Source organism: Falco biarmicus, chromosome 3 (genome assembly GCF_023638135.1).
Source record: "Falco biarmicus isolate bFalBia1 chromosome 3, bFalBia1.pri, whole genome shotgun sequence".
NCBI classification, from domain to species: Eukaryota; Metazoa; Chordata; class Aves; order Falconiformes; family Falconidae; genus Falco; species Falco biarmicus.
Genome location: NC_079290.1, coordinates 98,052,162 through 98,078,316, shown reverse-complemented (window position 1 = coordinate 98,078,316; position 26,155 = coordinate 98,052,162). Strand labels below are relative to the sequence as shown.

The following is a 26,155-nucleotide window of genomic DNA, read 5'->3' as shown; positions in this document are numbered from 1 at the left end:
CAAAATGGACATAATATTCACGTCTGCTGTGATATATTCACATTTTTCTCAATGCAGTTAGAAACGGATAAGTGGATTTGTGTGTGTGTGTGTGTGTGTCTTTTTGAACAGCATGTAACTAAAATTGCAGTTTGCCATCATAATGTATGCGGAAGAATTCAGCAAAACTGTGAAGCTGACATTTATGTGCTAAGATATGTTTTAGAAAGGATATTGAGATCTCTATGGTTCAGTTTTAAGCTACCCTTTTTAATTACTAGAAATTAGTAATTGGCTTTTCTCTTAAAGTATCTAGTCTTCATCAGTTAGAGCCAGGACAGTGTATTTAAGGGACCACGGATGTCATTTGATACGTGAGTTCCTGTATTTCTGACTTAATTAAATAATTCATTATTACTGACTTAGTTAAAGCAGTGTTTATTCAGTGCCTTTGAGCTGTTTGGTGTTTCAGTTCCTTTTAAACTTTGGCAGCAAATATGCACTGCTCCACTCTATATATAAATTATTATTTCACGTAAGTAATTTTAATATATGAAATCCTAAACTGACTTATAATCCAAGTCACTGTACCTTCAAATTCAATTTTAATGAGGTCTAGTTTTTTTAAAAAAAGTATTAAGAAATCTAATTTGACTTTTAAAACAAACACTTTATATTCCAGGAATAAAGTCTGTTTTTGTCAAACTTGATTTATTCTGCCTGGTTCTTCGGGCCTTGTGGTCGGTCATGAGTGCAGCTGCCAGGGGAGAAAGGCAGAGCTGGGGCTGAGATGAGCCCGGTGGGCAAGGGGCAGGCAGCTGCCCCCAGCTCCCCAGCAGCTGAGACTGTCACCAGTCACCGGCTTTGCCATGAGCCAGGGCTCACTGGAATTGTGATCGAGAGGTTGAAGGGCACAACCATGGAAAAGCAGTAAAGGATCTATTTGTCCCTTTGATTTTATTTGGCTCTTGATGACTTGCTGGTTCCTGGAGTGTAGCTGGGTGCTCCAGAGTCGCCAGGATTAGAGAGTGGTTCAGCTCAGACTGTGCAAAAGAGTATTTTCTTGCTTGGTTGCTTTCCCCTCTTTATATACATGTACAATTGCAGTACTTGGCTTTTAAGAAACGCAGATGCCTGCTGCATCCTGTAGCTTGGTTGACTTTGGAGAGTCAAGCCCACGTGGACTGATGCGCACCAGACTGTTCCTGCAGTGCACCAGCAGACCTGTATGTCCCGTCGGCTGCACCGGTGCCAACTCATTAATGGTGATGGGGGTGCCCTAGTGTCACTTGGCACAACTGTGGGGTCCCCATCCTGTCCTGGGCCCTCCAGACCCTTCATAGCTCACAACTGATGCGCAGCAGAAAAGAACGTGGTTTATCGCAGTTAGAGAGAGCAGGAGTGGCATTTGAAGGAAAAGGTATCTGGGGGCAAACTGAACACATTTGGTATAAAAATGATTGAGTGGCAATAAACTTTATAACAGCCTGCTTCAGCTTGTGCTTTCTCTCCAGTGCTTGGAAGGAGGCTGCGGACTGTGGCTGTCTGTGCCTTTCATCACCTTGGCGTGGATTTTGCAATTATTCTGGCCCTGAAAACCTGTAGAACACAACACCCGTTCCCGTTACTTATCGGTGTCTCTCATTTGTAGTTTTATGCCTTTGTTTTAGGGCATGTGTTTCAATTGGTTTCAGGTGATGGTAGCTAACCAGTTACCTGCAATATTACCAGGTTTGGGGTGGTGCTGTTTATGATGAATAATAGCAGACAAACTGATATTTTTCCTTAAGGGACACAAATCATGCTTGTCTCCCAAGTGCACTGATGGTTTGGCAGGGTGAAAGGATGAATAAAAATTGCTTTCCAAGTGCGTGCGAGTTGACAGCCCAAAAGGTGATTTTCTTGACTCACATACTTCAGGTTGCTGGGTTTTTACATATGGCAAGTCTCCAGAACAAATACTGCTTTTGGAAAACCTAATCAAATTCTGCCATAAGAGTTAAGTTACTGAGTATAAGGCCTCAAATGATATGCTTGATTTAGACTTCTCTGGAGTTCAAAAATTGTAAATTTTACTGACAGTGGTTTCATGGAAAAATGCAAAGCAAAAGTTGAAACTGTTTTAAGAATAAACTTGGGCACTTGGGCTTCTAGTGAGGGTGAATTCACCATAGAAATACAATCTATTCAATGTTTTTTAAAAGGTCGCCTTCATTTCCTTGGGAATGCTTTGAAGGGATGCTGTCACCCTGCATCGTATCATTGTGTTACATTACAAACCCTGGTGTAGTATCATGTGCTTATACTGAAATTTGTATTATTTGTTGAGTCACAGTTTGAGATCTCTTTAATGGAAAGGAAGTGTCAAAAGGAATTTAACAAAAGGGGAGTGAAAATGTAAATTGGGTCATTTAACTTTTCCCTGCCAGTCAGGCTGGCTAGAAGAGACATTTTAATGCAAAAATTGGTGCTTAGTTTCAACTTTTGCTTTGTGGGCTCTGTATTAGAAAGAAAAAAATTGAGCTACCAGTTCACTGCATCTACCCCACAAGAAAAAAAGTAAAATATCCAGGCTTCTGCTTTGTAGGTGGTGTATTTAAAACTGCAAAAACCGCAGCATGTAGCCACTTCTGACTCCAAGTCAAGAGAAATTTGGTGTAGGTCAGACTGAGTAAGATCAAACTTTGACTGGAAAAGGGAGAGAGCAATGTGATGCAGCGGTACGATGCAGACTTGGGATTAGACTGTTCAAAAATGGGCAGGCAGAGTGATGAGGTTGGAATTGGAAGGACTGAAATGTTCGGAGCACGTGGTGTACGGCATGCAGTTGTAGTGCCCGAGCAAGCAGTGAAGCAATGGCTGCGCAGGGAAAGGCTGTTTGGCCATGGCTGGGGCCAAGGTGCCAGTGCTTAGAGCAGGCAGCTTGCCAGAGGGGTGCCTTGCGCTTGCCCTGCTTGTGCTTTAGTGTCTCTTTGCAGCAGAGCGTGGTCAAAGGCTCGGTTATGTGATGACGAAGTGCATCGCTTGTGCTAAGCGGTGGTGTTCCTGAAGACAGAGGTCTGAAGTAGTGGAGCGCTGATGGAAAGTTTTGAACTGCTGTTTATTATTAGTGTTTTTGGTTTAGTCCTTTTACCAGCCTTGCTGCCTGGCTTACCTTGGAAGGGGTCGGCTCTCCCCGCCCCCCCATTTTCTTTGCTAAGGTGCAATTATGGAAAGGGGGAAAGCATTCTTCTGGATAAGACTGGGGCTTCTCTGGTAATAAGCTCTTCAAACACTGAGTAAATACTGAGCTGATAAAATAGTTAGTAATTTTCTTTCCATTGCCTATTGAAGAGTATGTTACTATTTTAATTCTTCCTTGAGTGGTTTCACTGTCTCTCTGCTGTTCTTTGTGAGAGTTATATTATATTGTAGTTACTTTTTAAAGTAGAATGTGCAAAGTACGTTAAGCGTTACCCTCATATGGGGCCCAACACTGTCTTCCATCTATGTGACTCTGTTTGCTGTAGTATTCCTCCGGGACGGAAAAGGCACAGAAGGGAAGGCAGCTGTGGCAGATGTTTCCCCTGCCCTGTGTACCCTTGGTGGTAGTGTGGAGTTTCTGTAGATGAGCGACACTTGGCCAGAAGAAACAAGAGTCGAGAAACAGGCGTTTGATGTTCACCCCTTTGGGATTTAGGATTTTTTTTTTTTAAAGGATCATAAATTGCAGTAGTTGGAAGCAGCAGAGTGAAGAGAAGACAACAACAAATTGGACCAAATGGCAGCTTAATTTTATATTGATCTATAGATAAATGCAAAAGACTAATATATGCCAGTCAACTGGAGTTCTAGGGGAAAAAAAATTAAAACAAAAAGGATGAGTTTGAATAAGCTGTGTCTCTTTTCAAATGTGGGATGTGACAAGATTATAAATACTACTGCAAACACCCATACTGTGGTTATTTGGGATTGGGGCCTTACAGTTAACCAAACCAGAAACACGCAGTCAAGTATGTTTTTATTGGAGTACCTCTGTGCAAAAGCAATCTTACCAGTATGTCTCTCTGCAAGATGGTTGCTTTGGACAGCTCTCTATTGTTAGTGTCACACATGAATTTTTATAAAATCCATTTGGCACTGGTAATGCAGGTTTTGAATATTGTGTACTACTTTGTCACATTTGCAGGACTTCTCACTAATGGCCAATCTAAAGGATTAGGACCGGGATCAGAACAGCTGGAGAATGAGAAGGATGATGCATCGCAGGTGTCCTCAACAAGCAATGATGTTAGTTCTTCAGATTTTGAAGAAGGGCCCTCGAGGAAAAGGTCAGTAGTGCATTATGTTTAAAGTATAGCCTTTCTGCTTTGTCTCTTTTGTGCTGTAAGGTTGTGAATATGTTTTGAGTAGGTCTGGTTGTTACAGTTGTACATAATACGCTGCTATAAACAGACTTGCCAGCATGGAGTCCTTCTAGTAACAGTGAGGATATAGTAAATTTTGCTTCATCCATTGGTGTAGATGGTTCTTGTTTTGGAAAGCATGGAAAATCAGGTGGTTCTTTTGCAGTAGGCAATCGCTAAATTAAATGCCTTAAGACTCTCTCCCCTCCTGCCCTTCCTCCTCCTCCACCAGCCTTGGTCTCTCAGGAACATGTCAATATGTATGTGTGTAATTTCAAGGAAAGCATTGCTGAAGTAGTTAGTGTTACTGTTGTTATTTTTAATTTTCTTGAATGAAACTGTGTGAAGTTAAAAAAATAAAACAGACGCTTCTGAGAAGAGGAATTGCATAGTAAGGCAGTGTGGTGGGTACTGGTTGCAAGGAACTACTCTGACATACTGCTTTAGCAAGCTGTCTCCTCTTTCCCAGAAGTCAGTTTATGAGGTCCTTGTTGAACTCTTATGAGTTCTTATCCTGAATGTGCAAAATGTGGCTTAAGATCGTAGGACTCAAGCCAGTTTATTATAGAAAATATGCTGAGAATGCAGGAGGCTGTCTCATTCTCTGTGTGAAGTAAGAACTAAAAACAGGCTGTCTGAAAAATGCCACTTGAAAGAGAGAAACGGAAAATGCTTTCTCAACCTTTTTCCCTCACAGTCCTTGCACCCTAGCCCCAAGCCAAAATGAACTGTAAAATAAAGTTCTCTTTCAAACAAAAGAAGTATTCCTATTTTATGCGTGACCTTATGATTCCCCTGAGAGACCTGATGGGGTGAGGACAGTGGTGCTTTCCTGGACACCCCCCTGTTCCTGTTTTTGTGTCCCCCACCCCTGGTCCCCACTACCTTTTCTACCTCCCAAGGAGCAAACTAGTTAATATGCCCATGTGACTTCTCTGGTGTATCAGAATAAAATTTGTATCATCTTCCATACTGGTAAAAGTTTTGTAAGACATTGATTGTATCCTACTGCTGGTCAAGAGAGGAGTATTTGTGTGTTTATTTTTGGTTTATGAGATACAATGGAAGCTTGAAAATTATTTCTGCATAGAAATTTAGGTGACATCCACTGTAGGTGTGATCCTGGGGGACAATGGTCATCATTTCATGGTGTTCCCACTGTTGTTTGCATGTTATCTTAAGGAATTTTTGCTGCCCTCTGCGCTTGCTTTGTCCCCTCGTTCCTCAGCCACGCTGACACAACCGCTTGCAGCATCACACCATGAGTAGGTTCAACGAGCTGGTTAAGATTAAAAGTAATAGTGAGAGGAAGACTGATAGAGGCTTATTGCCAGGTTTTTTTATTTTTGACCTGTGTGTTTTCATCTCTTGTTCACAGCATGGTTGCAGGGGCAGCCACTGGTGCAGCCAAGGGGGCATCCCCTTCGTCCCTTGGGGCTGGCAGGGGGCAGGAGGGCTTGTCTCTTATGTTGTCCTGGGCTTCTGGTATCTGGCACAGTCTAGCTTCAGAAATGAGTGGCATTGCTGCATCACTGGTCCCAAGAAACTACATTTGAGTATTGTGTGTGACGTGGTTTTTTGAGGAGTATTTGATACTTTTTGGCTGCGGGAATTCAGACCACTTGAGAAGCAGCTGGGTGGTTCAGGTCTAATAATAGGGAACTCAGTGCCTTCTTTTTGGGTTAAAATCAAACCAAACCAAACTCCCAGAACAGAAGCCAAGGTGAAAAATATTTTTCTGGCTTTTGTGGAAGGCAAGGCATCGTTTCTGTTCTTCATGCATCATGAACTGTTGAAATAATACTGCGTTTGTTGCTGCAGTTGCTGTGAAGGAGAACGTTCCTGTTTTGTTTCCATTTACACCCAACACAGACTTTTATCTACTTCTTTCCTCCCCCAGCTTCCTCTTTGCAGACAGACCTTTTCTGGGCTGCTTCTCTTAAGCTCTGCTGCAGCACGTTGAGTGTTTTGATGCCATCTTCCTTGTTTACTTTTAGGTTTTTTGTTTTGTTTAGCTGAATATGTAACGTTTCCTCAGTCCAGGTCATCTTGGCATCCCATGCAGAGTTGTGCCAGGAATATTGGGTGGACAAAGGATATGCAGGAGGATGAGGAGGGGAATGGGACTGAAATGGCATCTATGGGTTCACTGCCTCAGCTCGTCAAGATTTCAGAAATTGTGCCCTCCTTGTCTTTCCCCTGGGCTTCCTCAAAATCAAACTTTTCAATTGTCTGTTCAGCTGTGTGTACAACTAATGGCAGACTTGCACTAAAAATACACATTTAAACGCTGTAGCTTTAGCATGTACTTCGTGCAGTTTATCCCCCTCTGCAAAATGAGTCTTTGTCTTCTTGAAATACTGTGGTATATAGCTGGTGTTATATGCAGTGAAATGATTTTAAGAATTAGTGCACTTAGTGAAGCATACGTGTTTGGAAAAAATTGTACACAACACAGTGAGTTTTGAGTACCAGGTTTCCTGTGGTGTTTGAACCATGCATTATATGTAAATTACTATTTCTTTTTTCTGTGGCTTGTGGGGTTTTTATAGTTGGTTGGTTTTTTTTTTTTAGTGTATGGCAGGAATGTTTCATTTGGAAACCTTAACCTGTCATCTTCTAAAGAAATAGGTCACTTGTGTTTCACACCAGTGACAGAAACAAAAAGAGCGCTAAGCAAGTAAGCGTAGTAAATAAGGGATGCTGTTGTGAGGGGCTCCAGTTGGTTTCATAGTTTAAGGCTCTGGTTTGACCTTGCAGTTCTTCAGTGTTATGGCAGGCTGGTGTTGTGGAAGCGAACAGTTTCTTCCCAGTTTTTTCTTCCCTTCTCTTCGTAGCTGTTGTATCTGGCAGTATTCTGGCCCCCAGGTCAGTCAGTTCAGTGAACTGATCTGGCAGCGTTTTCCCCCATGCTAGAGCAAGTCACGTTATCTAAACGGAATGGGGAGATAGATTCATGCATGTGTGCAGCATGTGTGTGTTTTCAGTTTGCACTTACAGCTGATCCAAACGCTTCCAGTTTCAGAGACAATTTGCACAAGAACCTGGAGGAATAGCAAGTGCCAGTTGCGGTAGCAAGCTGAGTGGAGGGTGAATTTGCTAGCAGTTAGCATTGCTTCGTGGTCTCGCTATGCCAGCTATCTCTGGTGTCGATTTTCTTTGGGTCAAAACTAGGCGGTGGATGCTCCAGTGAGTTACAAGTCAGAGGACTTAGCTGTAGGTAGGTGGGTGCTGACAAGCATCTGTGGGGGAGGTAAATCCCTACTAGCCTGCCTGCTGACCAGTGAAGAGATTAGTGCTGAGTAGTCCTTATTTCGCACATACGTGCCAAGCTGCATAACACAAAAGTAGAATCCCCAACCAAGCACTGCTTCAGGTTTATGATATCTATTTTTATTTTTTCCCCCAGTTTCAACCCTGTTTCCTAGTAACATAGCTTGATTGAAGAGCTACACGTGCCATAAAGAGAGCGTCATGATGGGACTCAAGAGATAGCAGTCCTGGTGGAAGTATGCTAATGTAATATAATGCTGCAGGTTCTGTTTAGAAACTGGCTTAGATACTTGTTTGATGGACCAGGCTTTTGAATGCGGTGGCCTGGCGCTGTAAGGCTTCAAATGGCTCCAACGAGTCTGTGAGTACTCGATCAGTAATTAACACCTGTGCTCTCTGGGGATGGGGGGAAGCTTCTTCCTACAAAGGCAGGTTTTCAGCCGGAGAAAGTCCCATCTCCGTTTATTTGTAAGCATAGCACTTAGATTGCAACATAAATCGTAGAGCAGTACTAAAAGTATGCAACGTGCCTTTTGTCAGTCAGGTGATGGTAAGGAGGAAAAGAAGTACATGTACGGCTTTGCCTCTGCAGAGTCTCCAGATCGATCCAAAAATTGTAAGCCCTGCTTACAGTAGAATTGGGGATTGGGAGCGGATTGGCAGTGGCAGTAGTGGCAAGCTCAGGACTTCAAAATACTTGATTTGTTTGAAGTTTACACTCAAAGAATGGAAAATACTTGCTTTGATCTGAGCTGTGTGTATTAGTAGTGACCAGGTCTGGGGGAAAGCAGGGGGTTAATCCTGAGTAGTAAATACTACATTCAGCCATGAAACAGGTGTCAGCATTACACTAACAATTGACAAAAGCTAAGCATTCAAGTGTTGCACTGATTCTCTTGTGTATGGGGTGCTGTCTAATTCCCACCTAAGGGAGAGCAGTTGCTAGTTTGTTCAGTGCTTTCGGGAGAGATGAAAAAAACCCATTAGTATATCGAGCCTGTATACCATCAGGCTGGATGGTCTTCACTGAGTAAAGATCGTGCGTTTTCAAAACCAGTAAAAACATGTAATTGCTGAAGGAGAAAGTGCAACTTCAGTGTAGCTGCATGTTCTTGTTATTAATCTCCAGTTTCCAGCTGTGATTCTCAGTTGAGAAGGTCAATAGGTAACAGGCCAAAGGTGTTTGGTCACTGTGCTGGATGCTTGTACATTTTTATGGGCAACTCTTAAGACTACAACCACTGGCAATTAATAACAGTGTGCAGAGACAGCTCTATGTTTTCCAGCAACAGTTGCTCACCTTACCCAAGAAGACACATGTGCAGAGCAGACTTTATGTGATAGTATGTTAATCTTCGGTGATAGTAGGCTATTGCTTGCTTCCTGTTACTAATCAGGTGGCTACTCATTTACATGGCCCCCTTCCCAGAAATGCACATGGGGTGTTGCCAAATGCACAAGGGCATTTATCTCTTTATCATGAAGTTCTATTAATAGAAGGCTGTGAGAAGTGAGAGGAGGTTATAGTCATTACAGCTTTAAATTTGGTTTTTTTTTTCATTGTTGGTAGAATATTTTCTCCATTAAGCGGGACAAAGAGATTTGTTTGGTTTTGAAGAAAAATAGGGTTGAAGAAATTTCCCACCCTTGTAGGAGCAGCAGAGCAGATGGATGTGCCCCCCTGGACCAAGGGTGTGCGCAGCTCCTGGGAGAAGACTTTCTCCAGTTCTGCTTCAGGGAAGGTTGCTGGTCACAGGAGAAAGGGACAACCCACTGGGAAGCAGTAGTGTTTTAAGCTGCCACTGCTAGACTGGCCAGAAATTACTTATTAGGAATCTTCTGAAGCCTCTAATACAGCAGATTTCTGCTAACAGTCTGAAGCACGTGACAGAAGTGTGCTTGTGCACTGTGGCAAGGCCAACCCACGGGATGTGCTCCTGCCCCTCGCCTTGGGCTGGCTCCCTGCTGCCTGCTCCGTTTCCCTGTTTTGTCTTTTCTTAAAATTTTTGGGTTTAGATGCCAATTTAACTTGCTGAACTGGCTCGCTGTGGGGCAAGATGAGTGTCAAGGTTTGGCAAATGCCAGGGTGGGAGGATGTGGCTGAGGAGGCGAGTGTGCGGGTCTCCTTGGGCTGGTGGCTGCACAGCTGCGAGGCTGGCAGGAGCCGTATTGTACCCTCAGCACAAAAAAAAGCCAGTCAAGGGTGGGCAAGCTTCTGCATATTAGGCAAGCTGCTAATTTAAGTGGTTTCTATTAGTGATCTATCCTTTTCAACTTGAGCTGCAAAAGACTTCCTTGCAGCAGAGCTGTCAAAAGATTGCGGGGACTTGGGATTGGTTTCTTTTTCCTTGTTTGTCAAATTGTTTTTATAGGTAATAATGAACAGGCTCTTTAGCACTAGACTTAGCACCTTCCATGCAAGACATAAAACAAGGTCAATCCTGTTCCCACATACGTAAGTTTGTGAAGGGATTTCTACTCAGCATTGTAGGTGATGGAGAGAGCAGTGTATTATGACTCAGGTGTGAAAGCGGGAGACTGCTCATAAATATCAAAGTGTTTTTCCAGGACCTTTTTAGTGAGTAGTCTTTTCACTAATTGAAACACTATATAATGTATTTGTGTTCAGCTGTTGCCTGCTACCACATAATGTAATCCCACTTATCAACCAGGTGCTTCTATTTTTTTTTTTCAATTTCAGTAGGCTATGCAAATCTGCACTAATTGTTTGCTTGTGAAGAACTACATTAATCCACAATAAAACCAAAATGGCAGTAAGATTTATGTATAATAATTTTGATATTTTTTTTTTTTTACCCCCCTCTGGAAATTCTGATATGAGTGGAATATATTTTTAGTGTAGCACATTTATATTTAAATAACAAACCTTATAAACAAAACTGTAATAGTCCATTGCAGTAGATTTGCACAGGAATAGAAATAGATTACCACTTTGTAATGGAAGTCAAGGAGATCATTCCATGTAGTTTGAAAAGGAAAAAATCAGGTGATTAATGTTCCTTCAGTATTCTCATAAGGAGCAAACAGAAGTTGTTGACGTGGATTCTTCTATCTGACAGGCCAAGATACATCAAGGTACAAGAATCTGAACATTAACTTTGTTGGTAGGCAGCTCTGTAAATAACTTGTCTGAGTAGTGATATAATAATAATTCCAAAGGTATGGTTTATATCAGCTGGGAATTGTTAAGCAGTGTCCAATTCAGACTTGCTTGTTCTCACCTGCATCTTCTTTTCAGAAGTCAGAGCTGTAGGAAGAGTCTTCATGGGGTTGAGCTTGGGCTTGTTCCCTGAGGGACCAAGGAAGTTTCCAAAACCAGACGGGACAAGGGCAGTTGTTTCTGTGGTTCTGTGTATGGGAAATGCTCTTTCAGCTGCTTGGTAACAACCCATCCCTGCTGTCGTTCACTTTACGTGTCGTACGTCTCACCCCTGGGTATGACAGTCCAGATACTGACCGCTGAAATACCAGGGAGAGGCTGGTCCGAGCCAATGCAGGAAATCACTGATTCTGTACTGAAGGCACTTTTTACAAGCAAATTTGTGTGTCAATGTGAAACAGTTTTTTTGATGTAGATAAGCCACTGTCTATATAAGACTCTAGCCTTATGTTTGGTTTAACATAACTCTTTGCTGTATCTTGTTTCTTCTGTAATTTCCCACGTGCATCTGTGCTGTTGCTTGATCTTATAGTTCACAGGCTCAGCCCAGTGCACAGACCATTGCCACTGAGAATTGGGGGAGAGGAGCCACCCATCCGATCTGATCCCTTTTAGAACCTTCTTGACTTTGTTCCTCTCTGTAAATTATTTTTCTATTAGTCCCCTGTCAAGGGAATAAGGCATTTATGGACAATCTACTTTAGTGGCATTTCAAAAAGACAGGTTGGCATTAAAAACATTTTCCATCGAGGACTGTGTCTGGACAGGCAGTGAGTGTTTTTTCTTCCCAAAGCCCCATGCTGCTTCAGAAGAAATGTTAGATGTGGTGGACATTCCCAGGGATTTTGTCATGTCAGCAGAAGTGGACTTGTTGCTGTGCCTTTCACTGTTTCTGGCTGTTGCTGCTGTTCCAAAGCCAGGCCAGCTCATCCTAAGTACTTGAAACATGGGTAACTTGAAGAAGTATGTGTGGTTTTTGCTTTGGATGGCATTAACCTCACAGGTAAAATGTTGCATGCTCACCAAACAAACACTGAGGCTCATGAGACCTCCCACAGCTTCGTCCGCTCACTCCATGAATCAATTTCCATGATCCTGCAGCACGAAGGGGGGTATGGGAGAACATTCACATGTGTTACAAATGAGTGTCCACTTGATCCTCCATTCGTAATTCTGCAACATGAACTTAAAATCAAAGCCAGGAAGAATAAAAAGGCATGTAATTGAATTTTGAAAATCATGGTAATGCCATGATTTTTTTTTCTATTAGATTATTTCAAAGAATGGGATTCTATTTTAAAATTTTGGTTCCTAGAAATTAGCCATCCTAGCATTTGCAGTGGTCTTATTCTTTTGGAAAAGAAGAGGTTACTTAGTGAGAAAACATTCAGCACCATCATCAGGTTTGGGTAAGATTTCAGAATTAAATGAAACAGATTCAGCTTCTTGCATAAAATGAAAATTTGAGCTTAAAAGATGTCAACAGATAAAAATAGTTGTAGCAAGAATAAAAGGCCAAGAAAGGAAAAGTAGGAACCTGTTCCTGAAATAAAGATGTAAAATGCTGTAATATTTGGCAGTAAGTAGTTCTCTTAGATTAAACTTACTAACAATTTTATGAAGTAAGGCTGCTTTTTAGTGGTCTTCTGAAGTGTTATAAAACGAAGAATATGGGAAGAGAAGTACGGTATGATGATTCTTGCTTATTTTTTACTTTGTAGTAATACTGGGTTTGTGTAATCTTTAGATTCAGTTGAACATTTGGGGTGTTAAGGCTGATTTGCCAGGGGAAATTTTTCATTTTGTTGTGGTAGGCTTGACATGATTAATAGGTAGCATTACTATAGTTTCTCCAGTGTCCAAACAACATCTCTGAAGATCTTGCTGCTAACTGCTGTAAGACCTAGTTTGTGTTTTGACTAGTATTTAAGCAAACTGGCGATGGGAAAGCATCTAGTTTCTTTTCTGTGGACGTTTAGAGGAGATTTACCATGGGCTGTTTGCATACGACATCATTTCTGCTATAATTCTGACCTAAGTGTTTTTTGTATGTGTGCCGAGTTAAAAGTCTGGGTTGGAATAATATTGTTCTTTGTGCTCTGCAGAGGTAATGATTTTACAAGAACAAACAGAGCACCATTCTGATATTTTAAAATGGAAGTGTATTGTAACATTAAGATGTAAGTATATTTGGAGGTTTGGGGTGTGAGGTTTTTTTTGGGGGGGGGGGTTAGGTTTTTTTATTATTATTATTTATTTCTTTATTTTATTTTGTAAGTATTTGAAGGTGCTGGTTTGGCATACATAAACTATAGAAAATCTTACCCTGTATGTACCTGTGGCTGATCTGGATGGTGCATGAGTGGTAGGATTATATTCCTGACCTGTTCCTTGCAAATGGCAGTGTGAGTGTGGGCTACTGCTGATCCATCAAAACTGGCTGCAGGGGGGTGTGAGTGTTGTTGCGGGTCAGACCAAAGCAGATGTTACCCCAAGGAGGGAGTGAGCCTCAAGACTCCCAAATGGATGAGGGGTGTGGGGTGGTGTGAGCACTGGTCAGAAATAGGACAGTCCTTGTCACCAGCGTTGAGGCTTTGCAGTGTGAGAGTTTTCTACCTCTGAACTGAATTTGAAAAGCATAGATCTTTTTTACTGTAAATATCTTCTCTGGAATCTTCTCAGGTCTCTTGTGTTAGAAAAATCACAGACATTTTACATATATGGCCTAGCTTATGCTGGTATAGTGCTTTTCCTTTATTTTCTTCCATTGCTGCATCCAGTAGCACAGGATTCCCTGAGGGAAGCTATTTTTTTTTTCTTCTTCTTAACCTGATAATTTGTATTTTTGCTATGTTAATGGTGTGTTTATTGTTAAATAATTTGTACAGTAATGGCCATGTCATGATTATGTTTTGATTTTATGCTTTCCTTCTTTGCTTTCCTCTCTTGGTATTTGTTCTTGGCTCTGATTAAATAAACTGAAACTTGAGGGATCATTGACCACGTGGCAAATTATTTGCAAGTTGTAGTCCCCCCAGTTGCATTACAGTCTATTTCTACTGGTAGTAGCCTTCTTTTAGATTTCAGACGAGTTCTCCCCTGAGTTTCATAGTGGTAGTTACTATGGAGATGACCATCCGCTCTTCCTCTTCTCCTCCCTTGCCCTCCTCCTTTCCTGGAGCTCCTGCAGCTGTTATTTATCTTTTCAGTATAAAGTAGATTTTGTACAGACCTCGTTTCTAATGTCTCTTCTATTGCAACATGTCATTTGCCTGTAACGCTTTCACCTTCATGAAATCCTGGAGACATTTGTTTATGTGAATGAAAAATTTGGCGTATGAGTCAAGAGTGAGGAGATGCCTGGTTAAAAGGGTCACTCCTGGAGCTATTATCTGATTTGATCTTTCCTCACAGTTGAAGAGCTGTTCATCTGAGTCATAATTCTGCAAAATGAATTAACTGGTAACGAGTGCGTGTGTATGTATGCTGAGTGTCTAGGATAGAGTTTAGAATTTATTTATTTTAAATGGCAGCTTTTGGAATTAAATATAAACATTCTGGTGCAAGTTAAAATTTCTCTCACGAAGAAATGAAAACTTGAGACAATACATCGTTAGCCTTTTAAGTCTGAGAGACTTTTCTTTGCACCTCATCATAATTTTGATAGCTCTTTATACAACTTTGTATATTGCAGTTTTAACAGAGAAACGTGGATGTTTGGGTAGTTGGCTATTATGCAAGAGATAGGATTTTTTCCTTTGCACATATGCAGTTGTGTTTCTCAACCCCTTGTCTTGGGGAAGCGTTGTTTCACTTGGTGTCAGTGGTTCGTTGTGTGAATGGGAGATTTGAAATGAGCTCTCCAAACAAGAAGTTCTACCACAAGTACCTGGCCGAGGGGCGTCCTGCCCAGAAAGCCGGTGCAGCTGCACTGTTGTTCTGATGAACGCTTGTTTCTTACGGTAGCTGCATCTTCAGAGGTTTTCCCTGTTCCTTTAGGGAGACCTTGCCCAAGGTGATTACGAATTGCCATGTTGCAGTCTTTTCCTTTGGCCGCTGAGCTCTGGCACCTCTCAGGTGTAGGCTCAGTGGGCTCGGGACCCTACTGAGAAGTCCTTCTGTTTTACGACTGTGTAAATACACTACCTTGAGCTGTTGGTCCCGTAACACAAATCACTTTGCCTCCTGTTGGGAGTGTTGGGTTGAAACGACAGCCTAATGGCCTGCTGTGCAGCCAGGGCATACATGGCAAGGAGGAGCGTGCTTCCCCTGACCACGTCTGTACTGGTTCCAGCGTGGTCCGCCACCTAGCAAACGCCAAGGCAAGTGGTTTTCTGTGGGGTTATGGGACTGGTCTCAGGGACAGTTTCCCTGGGCATCTTGGTGAGCACAGCAGAGGTGGCCATGGGGATAAAGATGATGAAGAGGAGCATCAACGCCTAGGGGTGGTGGCAGGCTGCCCCGATCAGCTCAGCCCTGCAGGGTAACGTTGGTCTTGGATTTATTCTAAGCAAGCAGACACCTCCCTCGTCTCTTTTGGTCGTTTCCTTTTCCTGGCGAGGTGAGGGAGAGACTCTGAAACCCTTTGCTTTTTTTGTCTTCTGTGCTCTTTTATTATGCTCTAGATTATTCCTGGCCCTGTGACAATTTGTTCTGCAAGTTGTCAAGCAAAATGTGTATTTAAAAATAAATTACTCTAAAATTTTAATCAACTCTTTTTTTAGAAGGGAGTCTCATGTTTTTCTTTTGCATGCGTCTAGTTTGCTGTGAAAGTGAGCAGCTGGGACTTTCTTGATTACTTCTATTTTTAGTGTTGTCGTCTTTACACCTGCATGTTGAAAATCATGAAGTTTTCTTAATGGGGACTGAGAAATCTTTCAACCCCCCTGACTTCTAGGTCAGAAGCCTGAAGCCAAGCTGGCCCACTAATTGCGGTATCTGGTTGTGCTTGGACTTTTTATGTTTGTCTTACACTAGAAAAATTGACTGCTATTGATTTTTCTTGAAATCTGGTTCATCCCACCCAGCTAATTTGTAAGAGAACAAGACAACAAACCAGGTGTGGCACAACTTCTGAGAACCTCGCTTTTTTGTCTCTAGGCCTATGAAATCATCTCATTACATGAAAATTAAATTGTAAGTATTGAGTCATACCTAGGCAAATGTTACCATGCAATCAAGGTTTGGTTTTTATGAGTTTTATTTCATTTCTGTTATGTAGAAGTCTTGTTGTTAAATTTACTCTCGATACATGTGCTACATGCCGTACCAATTGAAGAGCATTTAATTGCCTCCAGTTTTCAGATGGGCTGCAAAATAAACTTTAACGGTGAATCAGATGAGAAACAGAAAAACAGGGGAGATAGCATTTGAGTAAAGGCCATGCTGTTCTTATCAGGAGAATTAACTGGAGTAGTCCTGAAAAAGAACACATGAAAAAAACCCGTTTTTTCTTCCTTGCAGCTTACAGTCACAGAACTCTACTAGAATTCAAACTTTTGTTGCTCTTCGTGCAATAAAACATAGGATCTCCTAGTAGCCTAGTACCACAGGTACAGGGCAGGGAACGTGCATTTCAGATTCTTGCCATACTGCGTGGCCTTGCACATCACTTAATCGTTGCATCTTTCTCCCATCTTCAAAATTAATTGGCAGTGTTTTGAAGGATTTAAGATTGGAGTAATATTTATTGTTTTGAAGACTACATGAAAAAGAAATTTTATTATTTATTTAAATAATCTAGTTTAATTCTATTTATGTGTCTGGTTTTGGATTTATGTATTTATGTTTCCACTTCCATGTTCTGATATTAAGTTAACATAGATATTCATAAATAAACAAAAAAGAAATTATTTCCTTGAAGGAGGATTTTGGGAGTGCTTTATCAGCACAACTACATTCAAGTCCATTTTTAAATAACAAGAGTTAACTCCTGGATCCACTGAAAGACAGCACTTATTCATTATTGATTTCTGTGGATCAGACATTTTCCTAAGATGTCTGCAGGCTGAAGAATGCTCTAAATTAAGTGGCCCTGCTTTTGCCTGCACTTGGAGTAGCCCTGCTTAATATCTTTCCGTTTTTCCAGTTTCTTTAGCAAATAGTCTTGTTTATTTTCCTTTTCAATTACGTTATTCTGTGTGTGCTGGAGTTTTACACCACAGAGTGAGCCATCAGAAAGCGATGCCACGTACTCGCTGCCGTGTATCTCCCCAGGCTCTTCCCTGGCTCGTTGATGCCTCTGTTGAAGTTGGTCAGTGTGAACTCTGAGAAATTAAGTGTTTATTGAATGGATGGCTGCTGCTCTGGGTCTCGTACTTGTTGGGTACTTAATTATTTTAGTGGCAGAGAAAGATGTCCTCTTCACCCACAGGACTGTTTGTTCCAAGCCTTTTGCACTGAGCGTATGTTGGTGTTGAAGGTCCCACGTCACATCGTTTCCTCTCGAGTTGTAGCTTGTGTGCAGGGTTACAGATTTAGTGGGGCTACAAAAAGTATGTGCCTTTCAACGTGAAAACAGAATAATCTCTCCTTTACATTTTTATTCTGTGTTACAGGGTTATTTCAATGAAAATAAACTTACCTAACGAAAGTGCCCCATGTTTCCCAAACCACACTAGGTTCCTCTTATTTCAGTTATAGAAACTTCACAATATGGAACTTTACTCCACATTATGGTCATTATTTTCAGCTTAGTTGCATCTTGAGCACTGGTTCCCCACCCCCAATGCTGAAACTGCCCAGTTTCAGGAAATTTAGCTGCTTTAGCTGTTGGGTGTGGGGGTGTCCCCATGTCTGTCTCATTCTTTGGTGTTACATGCTGTCTTCAGTTCAAGGCTGCAGGTTGATTTGCTTCTTTATCGAGTTCTGACGTGCTGTTCAGAACCCTCTGCCAGCCTGGGGGTGCAGCTGTATGCTAATTTCCCAGTTTCTACCAAATGTTGACAGGCCATTGCCGAAATACTTGGTCCGCTTATGGCGGAGGAAGGAAGTTTCTGGGCTGGGCTGGCTGAGAAGGGCAGCATCTGTGCCTGATGCTGTTTCTTGTTTCTGCTCAGCTCTCGGAGAGGAAGATGCTTTGCCTTAGAGATCTGGTGTTCGTAATGCAGCTCTGTCACATCATTATTTCTAATTTTTAACATGAAAAAAGAAAGTTAAAAGGGAATTTGTTAAAGTTCTTGTTACTCTGTCTTCTAAAAGCAAGTGTGAATTTAATCTTCATATACTGTATCTTCATATAACAATTTTTCAACGCTCTTTGGGCTGAAGTAGGGTTTGACATAAGGACAGACAACAGTATTTCAGTATCTGGGCAGATTTCCAGAGTCTGATAATATTCACTTTTTCTGATCTCTCCTGTCCCCTGGGTGTGCTTTTTTTCCAAGACACTTCTTACTGCTCAGGGACACATCTTTTAGAACTTGACGTTCCCAACTTAAAAAGCAAATGGACAGGAACTTCTTGAAGTGGAGGCTAGAGGACACGCACATATTCAGGAATCCTTTTTTCTATTACAAAATAGAACACTTTATTGAGTCAGGCACTTTTTTTTTTTTTTTTTTTTTTGGGGGGGGGGTGTGTGTATGTGTGTGTATGGGAAGCTATCTAGTGATATGCTTCCAGAAAAGAATTTTTCTACCAGTAAGGGGTAGTGCAAGGATAGTGTCTATACAGAGATTTGCTTCCCCACTTGCCCCCTCAGTATTACTGTTTACTTTGTAGATAGCAAGAAGGCAGGACTTCAGGGCTATGTGCTGAGGATGTAGGTCAGTGTTATATATGGTTCCAAATAAAATGTAGGAAGAAGAAAGTCATCTCTTGCCTTGCTGGATTCTGGATTCCACCGCCACCCCCACCACCCCCCCCAAAAAAAATATTTAAAAAAGGTATCAGAGTCTCTTTTGCTCTTTCCACTCAAGTCCTTGTTTTTAACGTAGTATGAAAATGTTTTGCTTATTTGAGGTAACCTTTGTTGAGGGTTTGCTGTAATTTCATATGAGAAGCACCAAACCCTTTAGACCTTAAAACAGAAATCTATTTTCTGTTTGTGTTCCTCTCTGTACTTCTTTGGTGATCATTAGACAATCCAGGACGCATTAATTAGTTGTTGACTTTTCTGCTTTGTTTTCTTCCTTGTTTGTTCCTTACTCTGCTGTTTCTTTGGACCATCCAAACCTTTTTTACTGAAGTGGTTTTCTGCTAGGTTTTATTCAACAGAATCTGCGTGGTTTCCCAATATGAGCCTTAATGAAAACAAATGTTTACGGCGTTTCCTGAACATTAGGTGAGCTGCTATCTTTAATTACGAAGGGCTTGGAGATGGAGGAGGAAACCCACTGGTCTCATTTGTCTTATTGGCAACAAAGGGTCCTAGGACTGTTTGTGCTCAGCCCATTCAGCGCTCTCTGCTCTGCAGACATGTGAGACTTTCTGAGCATTTGAATACAGTTTATTCTATCAATTAAAAAAGAACAAAACAAAACCTGTCTCTTACATTGCTTAAATACCTATTAAGCCCATGAACAGAATACTAATTTAGGTGGTTCTGTATAATGAGCCCTAAATTTCTGTGTCATGTCGGCCATGGAATCCTTTAACGAGGATGTGGAAAACCCCACAAAAAACCTAATGTCAGTCTCAGTTCCTTAATTATTTTAATGAGTATAGAAGTAAAAAGCTCCAAAGCATTGTGTCACGGTGGTTATTTTGCAGATTGAATATCAGAGGGAGGATTTATGAAGATTTTCGGCTACATTGCTGGGGTGGATGAAACACAGAGTGAGAAGGTCTGAGCAGTGGCGGTGCTGAATGCCAGCAGCACACCTCATCAGCTGAGAAGCCCTTGAGAGTTCTTCAATGGGATGAGATGGCTTTTTGTGCTGTTCCCCACACCCCTCCTCCCTTTTTTTTTTCTTCCCCCCCCTCCCTCGGTGTATGTGTGCCAGCACTTATAAATCATCAGTGGTGTTTAGCTGGTGCAGGAAGGGGGTTTGCAGTGCAGAGCTGTACTCTAGCAGTTTGATAAGTAGGCGAGGGTAACATCAGAGGTGGATATGTGAAAGTTGTTTGCTGCTGGATGGGTGTCGCGTTGAGTTTATGTGGATTTTAATTAGGCAATGCAGTGATGCTAGGCACTGCCTGCGCTTCAAAACATGGATGTTACTTGAATGTCATTTATTCTTCCTTTAATACACCCACGAGTTACTTGATTCTGCTACACAGTCCTTGTAGAGGCTGCTGCTGAGTGCACGGTGACAGCTTGTACGCTCCCCGTGCATCGCAGGAAACGCTCTGCTCGTTCCCCTGGAAAATGTTATTATATAATGAATGCAGTGCGGCACTTCACCCTGTCTGCTGGGGGATCGCCCCTCTCTCAGGAGGGCTGCCTTATCAGTATTTTACGGGTATTTTAAGGATACAATTCGGCATTACTTAATGATACATAAAACGTAACTTAATGCATTTATCATTGCTTGAAATTTTCCAGCCTCATGCAATGAACATCCCACAGTGTGAGCTTCATTTTCTCTATTGATGATATTATTTCTATTATTTGCAAATATGCTCGTTTATACTAAGGAGAGGAAAATAAAGGCAGGGAATGTTGAGAAATGCCAATTAATAAAAGATAAGACAGTTGTGTTTTCTGTAAGCAGTGAACACAGTAAAACTGGTGATGCTAGGGGCATCTTGTGTTATTGATTAAAACAAACTGCTGACTGACATCTGCAGCAACCAGCCCCTAACTGGTGCCATCAGAGAGCCCTTTGGTGCCAGGCAGGATTGCTGGAGTTCCCCTTGTGAAAGCTGCAGGTTTTGAAGGGTTTTGTTTCGCACTCCCAGCCTCCACCCTGCTCCTTAAAAGGCTTTATTTTTTATTGCAGGTTTATAATTCTTATAGGAAATAAGGATAGCTGTGCTTTTCTTGGTGTCGGTATTAAAAGCCATAGCTATTTCTTCTGGATAGCTGATTGCTTGAGCCATCTGAAGTCCGTACTAATAACAGTTACCGTCCATCTGCACTGCTCTGGAATAGCATTTCCCATACTGTAGACTCTCAGTGCTTCTCCTGAAGAGTCCCTGCTCTGTACTTCATCCCACCGCCCAATCCAGAAACAACTCTGGTTTCCCCAGGCGATGAGCATCCTCTGCTTGGTGGCCAGATTTGCTACAGTGTCACAACATGGAGTGGCTCTTAGCACTGGGAAACTTGGGTTTAGCCCACATTTTTCCAGTAGCTGCTGGTACTGTGTTATGAAGGTGATTTAATTCAGGTGTTTGTTTGTTTTTTTAATTTATATTGCTACTTGCACAGTATTTGTAGACCAATTGCTTCCCCCCTGACCCCATCCACCACCCCACCCCTACTTGTTTCTGAGATTCTATAAATTAAGATGCCACTGTTTTTATTTCTTGTCTGGAAGCATGGTAAGTTGAAGAAGGGGAGGGTAGCACTTTGGTTTATAGTAATGTTCAAATGATTAATTTAAATAACGATGAACCCTAGCTTTTGACATGTCTCACTTTCCATCACAGCTGTCTAGAGCAGGGAGATTGATGTTCTGGGTCAGCTATAGCTGATGCAAAGACTGTGCCTTGTGCATGTTTTTCCTTCACTGAATCAAATGGGGAGCACTGAAACGTCGTCAGGAAATGCTTGTAGAGGGTTCCTTGCTATCTGCTGGGAGAAAGGTGTAGAGTAAGAGCTGCCCTGACTTACTGCTTGTCCCCTACGACCCAGGGAACCTCAGGGCTGCTGTGATGGGGACTGACACCACAGATCTCATCTGCTTCTCTTGGCCTGTTGAAGAAGACATATTTCACTTTTGTGTCGTGTGGTCCTGTCTGTGCCCCCTGCCAGCCCCTGCTGCTTTGTACGTCGAAACGTCCTTTCTTCAAGGAAATGATTGTATATAATAATTGGCTGCTAAGTCCTTCTAAAGGAACTGCTAAGTAAAACTGAGTGAGTAGTCTTTAATTTGACACTCCTAATGCTGGGTGAAGACATGAGCGACAACAGCTGCTTTGCTTCACCTCTGCACTTGGAGGGTGATGGCACTCCATTGCTTTCATTTGGATTTAGAAAACCTTCTTTAACGGGCTGGAGCTGGAAATGGGCTTAAACTCTCAGTTTCCTCAGTGGCATGTTTTGCAGGTATTACAGTGTCTGGATCACCAGTTTTGGTAGGATGGGTTCCTTACTAAGTCTGGAGGAGTGTTGAGTTTTGGGTTTTGATTGTATTTAACGCTGATCTTTCCCCTCAGGGAAGGGGCGAGGTATGAAAATGCAGTTAATTATGATGGTTTATTATCTCATTAAATTACGAAATACCTTCTGCAAATCTTATTATGGTAATCTAAAAATCGGCTATTCATATTTCTGATCTTTGTCTCCAGTACTTGCCTTTTATTGCAATAAACACACGTGTGTATGTGTATGCATGTATATGCATGTATAAAACATTGAATATAATAAAACTTACTTATATAGTTTAATTTTATTCAGCTTAAAGCTTTGTGAATCAGATCGGTCATGGTGGGCTGGCTAAGGTCATGCAGTGGCTGTGAAGAGGAAGGATATTGTTAGTGCCTCAGTTATTTCTAGTGTAGCTTCTGATCTTGCAGATTTATATAACAGTGATGCACAGAAAAGCTGGAACACTCTTAAAGCTGCCTAGCTGCAAGGAGTCCCTTGTGGACAGGGAGAGAGCACCTTGATGGATACACAAAAATACAGATTAGCACGTTTGGCAAACTCACACCAAGATTTTTGAACCCCATATGAGACTAGGGATGTCTGCATCTGTTGTGTTTTTAATACTGCCTGTATAGATTCAAAATGTGAAGCTGGAGTCAGTACCTTTTACAAAGTACTGAATTTAAATATTTGGAGATGGAATGATAGCTTAAAAGTCTTCCAAAGACAAAACTTGCCTCCGTCTGCAGTAGATAAACAGTACAGAAGACAGCAGGTAGTGGAGAAGGTGAGCAGGAATCTGGGATGGCTTTACAAGAGATTTTGAATTTGCTGATCCAAAATCATTCAAGTCTTAGTGGTGGTGCTTTGCTGAGATTTCTAGATGGCTTATGTTAATTTAACTCAAGATGTAGCTTTTAAATTAATGAAGTTAATCTGGTACAAGAGGCTGTATGGACAGGCTGTCTTTTTGATTTATCTGTCAGCAAGGCACTGGTTTAACCTACTCTTAACCCATAACAGTCCACGTGGATTTGAACTGATTTAACAAAACTTAAATTAAATTGGGGCAATCTTGTGTTGCCAGCAAAGCCTCAGGAGAAGCATCTCTAGTTCTGCCTTTTGGCATTTTCTTCCCTTGGTAATGATGTGATAAAAGATGCATTTATTTTATTTGTTGACTTTGTTGACTTGATTCTCGCCTCCAAGCTATTAAGATTTCCTTTAGTGCTAAGGGCAGTCACTTACACAACCCATTGTGGTTGCATTTGTTTGTTACTTTGAACAGTATCCCTAGCTACCGAGCCCATATTTAATACAATTTAATATCAAGAAAATACTTGGGGGCTTTATGAAATCCTCCACTTATTTGTTTACCTGTGGCTCGGTGGTTGTCTGGGTATGAAAAGGATTGCATATTTTGTCAGATTTCTGCAGTTTTCTAATCAGGCATGTTGTTGTCCGCATTGCTGTTCTCTCCTCAGTCATCTAGTCCGTGTGGGATTTCCATTTTATTTTTGGGTAGCTTCCGCTTTCCTGAACATACCGACAGCTCTTTGCACTCCCTCACAATGTTTTACTTTCTTTATTGCTCCTGGCCTTATTGCCTGCTTTCTCTTATTGCTCAAGTGCTCTTTCCAATTTCACTTCTTTCGTTCTTCGGCAGGGTTTCGCGTGGCATTTTCACCAATTGCCTTTCAGATGCATGGCTTTTCAGAGCTAAATGAACTAGTGCCGAGAGTTCATCAAATGTTCACTGGCGGTCCCGGTTGAAGTAATTGCCAATTTCTTGCCGCTCCTGTGTGGGAGCACTCTGCCACGACCTATTGCACGGCCACGTGGCAAGCTGGCCTCAGGTCCTCATCCGATTTAAACAGGCGTGGGTGCACGGAGACACCGTTTTTCATGGGATGTTAATCCTTCTGCCTGCCCTCCTTTGGTCAACATCTAATTTCAGCCTGGGAAAGGGACAGAAAAGCGATTTGCCTGAGGGCTGCCAGTAAATCAGTGGCCAAACGTTGGCGCAGTGCTGTTAAGGAGGAGAGGCGGCATCGGGAAGCACCACAGGGGTTTGGACCTTTTGGGGCAGGTTTACAAGAGTGCTTAGTGAGGTGGGGGTTCCTTGCTGAGGATCTCTGGTCCCCTAGAGCCGGAGCCACAGATGACAGCGCTGAGTGGATGCTACTGATGGGCTTTGGCAGAGGCAGTTTTGACCATGATGGGGTTTGAGAGAGAGTCATGGCCAGCTGTAGCAATGGGCAGGAACCTCTCTCTCGCAAGGAGACACTGAAAAGTGCTGATCTGGGAAGAAGTTTAACCTTAGGTGTACAATCTATTACAGGGGATTGTGTTGCAAATAAATTAAAAGGGCTAGGATGGAGCAAGGAACGAGACGTGCACTGGGGCTGTCACATCTGAGTGTCGGTGTTGTGGTCCACATTTGAGACCAGGTGTCGGAGGTGTGGAGCAGGCTGACGTGTCTGCATGTACATGTACAGCAGCAAGTACTTAAGTGCCAGGTTGGGTTTGTAATGCAACGCGGTAAGAGGAAGGCGTCTCGCTGCCTGTCACAGAGCAGGTTACCGGCAGGTTCAAATGGCTGGAAATGCTCTCCTTTTTAAGTATGAAATTAATTACCGGAGTGTGTTTAGACTGATGGACACATCTCCCGAACGTGACCCTAACATCATCGCAGGTGTGTGTTCCTGGAAAATACGAGTGGTCTGCTCTTGGGACTATTCTTTACTGTTGCTGTCAGGTGTCCCCTCAGGTGGGTGCTGGCATGAGGTGCTGGCCAGATACAGCTGATCAGGGGCAGGGCAGCCCAGCCACATCTCAGGGATGCTGCCAGAGGAGCCCAGTGCCAAGCAGGACTCTTCACCCGTGGGGCACCTGGATCAGCGAGCACTCGGCTTTCTTCCAGCATCACTCTCAGTGTTCAGCATCTAGAATACCATCCTCTCCTTTTTGTTCTAAACATCTGTAGGCTGGGGCTTTGCTTATGATGCTACAGGGGAGAATGGTGGGTGATCTGCTCATGGGGGCAGAAGTGCAGGAAATCAGACCTTCTCATTACTTCAGAAAAAAAAAGAAAATAAAAAGCTGCAAGGGTATGAAGTGAAAAAAAAAAACCGAACCAACCCACCTAAATGTCTTCCTTGCTGTAAAGTCTTCATGGAGACTGGACTCCTTGTTGCAGAAGGGTTGACAGCAAAGAGGACTACGCTGGCATTGCTGCTGGGCATATTTTCCTTTAAAATTTTACAGTTCAGTAACAAATGTGTTTCCCCGTCAGCTCAGGATGATCTTAATGCAAGCTGCTACTGGAAAAGGCAGTCCTGTTCTTCCCTCCCGTGAGTTCTTGCCACCTCTTTTGTGCCAACACCAGCACTTCTGTGCTTATGAAACCCAACCCAACAAAGAAAAAAAATCAACCCATAAATTAATTTTCAGCTAGCTTGACTTCCTCAGCCAGCTGATTATGGGGTCTCAGGAGCTCTAGCGCTGGCATTAAGCAGGAGCGTGTGGTTTGAGCTGAAGGGAAGAACATACATCATACCTTTTTTTTCTGTGGCAGCCCTTGCTGAGATCGGTTTAAACCAAACTGAGACCCCTCATTTAGGCTGGAAAGAGGCAGGTAAGGCAGCGCAGTGGTTTGCTGCCCCAGAAAGGTGCGGTCCCACTCCCTTTGCCCTGCTCCTCTCTGGACAGCACATTCCCATCCCTTCCTGGTCTGAGCACACAACAGGATGCAGGACTGGGAGGAACATGACTTTCTTCTTCCACCATCAGCAAGCTCTTAATTTGTCTGAGGCGCACCATCAAATTTCAGGCATCCTGCTGCACACATACCACCATATCCTAAGAGAAAAAAATATGGAGGGTGTGAGGGAAGATGAAGTATTGGTAAGTCTTGCTCTTCTGTAAACAAAGTCTTCTCAGATGGACTGTATTTTTGTCGCTTCCAGGACAAATCATTGGTGTGTATGCACAGTTTGTGTGTGTGTGTGTGTGTTTAGTATGATTACCTGGTACCAAAATGAGTTTGATACGCACCATATCTTTTTATTAGAATCTCTGGGGGTGCGGGGGGGGGGGGGGGGGGGCGGGGCGCAACGCACGTGTCAAGAAGCAAGAGAG

At 42.4% G+C, this 26,155-nt stretch overlaps 1 protein-coding gene across 1 annotated transcript in view; it reads left to right on the top strand.

Annotated features, from left to right (window-relative positions):
• The first annotated feature begins 4,147 nt into the window (after nucleotides 1-4,147).
• Nucleotides 4,148-26,155, top strand: part of JARID2 (jumonji and AT-rich interaction domain containing 2) — a 100,155-nt gene continuing 78,147 nt past the window's right edge. Inside the window, exon 1 of the mRNA XM_056331035.1 lies at nucleotides 4,148-4,289. The gene's annotated coding sequence lies outside the window, so the exon portion shown is untranslated. The remainder of the gene's footprint in view (nucleotides 4,290-26,155) is intronic.